Genomic DNA, 2156 nt, shown 5'->3' with positions numbered 1-2156 from the left:
CATAAATTTATTTCTAAAATGTATCGCCTGTTGTTGAATGAGGGCCCAAAACCAGGTGTGCATAAGTCTAGAATGAAATGGGAGTCAGATCTCAATGTTACAATTGATGAACATAGATAAATAGATTGATTAACTATAATATTCTACATCAATTATACCTTACCCCAGAAAAATTACATTCATTCAAATCTAACCTGTCAGAAATGTGCTTCAGATGTGATACTGAAGTTGGTTCCTTTTTGCATTGTACCTGGCTGTGTATGAAAGTTAGGCCTTTTTGGCATGATATCAGCTCCACTTTAACCAGGATCACAGGAGTTAAAGTTCCTGTGGACCCTGAACTTTGTTTACCGGGGAACTTTACAAGTATTCGCCGTTCTCTAAACAATGCACAACTCAAATTCATTGAAATTTCTCTATGCGTGGCTAAGAAGTGCATTGCAGTGTCATGGAAATCTGACTCCCCTCTTCTTATTGACAGGTGGTCTGTTGAGATGAATAGCTGCATTCCCCTGGAAAAAATCACTTATTGTCTCAGAAAATGACACAATAACACCTTTTTGAAAATTTGGCAGCCATATTTAGACCATATCGGTACATCTCTTACTCCAAGTACTTAATGTAGTCGTTTGTATTGACCTTGCACACTGACTTCTTTCCTGTTTTTTGTTTTTGTTTTTTGATGTGGGGGGCTATAGGGTAAGGGGGGTTTATCCTCCACGCTTTGCCCTTTGTTATGTCTCTATACTGTTGGTATACTGATATGTTTGTATACATAAAACTGAAAATAAACGATAAAAAAAATGATTTAGATTTAAAAAAAATATATAAATAGGGCTAAAATCCACTGTCTGAAACTGTCCACGGATTAGAGCCGTGCAGAGGGAGAGGGGAGAGAGGAGAAGAGATGGAGGGAGGGAGGAGGGACTGTTGGCAGTGGATGATGGTTACCATGGTGACTAAACTCCTATTTATGTGTGTGTGTATGTGTGTGTGTGTGTGCATAGACAACATCATCTCAAAAACACCACTACACTTATTATATTTACATGAACAATTACAACGTACTTCAAGGTATCACATATTGGCTTTAGGCTGCCAACTTTCATACCTGCCACAAATACAGATAAAAAACTAGCCTCCTGGCAAATTTACAGTATGCACTGTCCCTGATAAAAAAAATAAAAAAATAAAAAAATAAGATACTGTTAAAACTGTATCTTTATAGCTTTGTAGCTTTTGTGTAGCTTTCTCTGCTATTAAGAAACTTAAACAGATTGCCGCTGCCTTAGTCGATAATGCATTTATAGTCTTACAGTGGAAATGACAATTCCTACAACACATTTTAATGTTATTGCTGCAAACACTGAAATAAGCCCAGTATCAAACTTTGTTATTTCACATTACTTTTACGGGATGTTTCTGGTAATGCTTTTGGATACAATGTGTCAGTTGACCCAGAGAACAAGCATGATACAAGCAAATCTAGTGTAAGAGAAAGAAAAACGTTAAGGTTCAAAAGTGACTAAAGTTATGCTTTAAGTCAAGTGGGATAACGACAGCAGATTTGTTATCTTATACAATTGTGAGATAAGATGACATATGATATGATATGATATGATAATCTGGAGGTGGATTTTAGGATAAATTGGAGGCTTCTATAGGCCAGTTGAGAACTGATGTGATATACAGTACTGAACTTTCTGCTCACCCATGTCTGTTTTTTGTCACTCTGTAAACATTATAAAGAGGTTACGTCGGATCCTGCCTGTTGGTGATTTATTGACCTGAGTTTCCCTCAAAGCTATGGTATTATAGTAACAAATTCCGCAATAAAACTACATGTGTATTTGTGGTATTATTGTATATTTGGACAGATACTTACAGCTGCTCCAATCAGTAGTTTCATATTAATGAGTCAAACTTTGGGTGTGACACAAGGAGTGACCCCTTTCACATTACACACATCATTTTATATTTTTCCTCAGTTGTGTTTTATTGCCTTTCAGCTGGCTGAATGAAAAAATTAAATAAACTTGAAATTACCAGCATGTACTATAATAATCTAGATAATGTTCAGTGTTGTAGAGAGTCAGACTTGATGAACACTGATGAACATTGTGACCTAGGATAGGGGGTAGAGAGAGAGGGGATGA

The sequence above is a fragment of the Morone saxatilis genome, unplaced genomic scaffold (genome assembly GCF_004916995.1).
Source record: "Morone saxatilis isolate NCDOM2014 unplaced genomic scaffold, NCSU_SB_2.0 Contig21, whole genome shotgun sequence".
Lineage (NCBI taxonomy): Eukaryota > Metazoa > Chordata > Actinopteri > Moronidae > Morone > Morone saxatilis.
Note: the sequence above shows the minus strand (reverse complement) of the source record.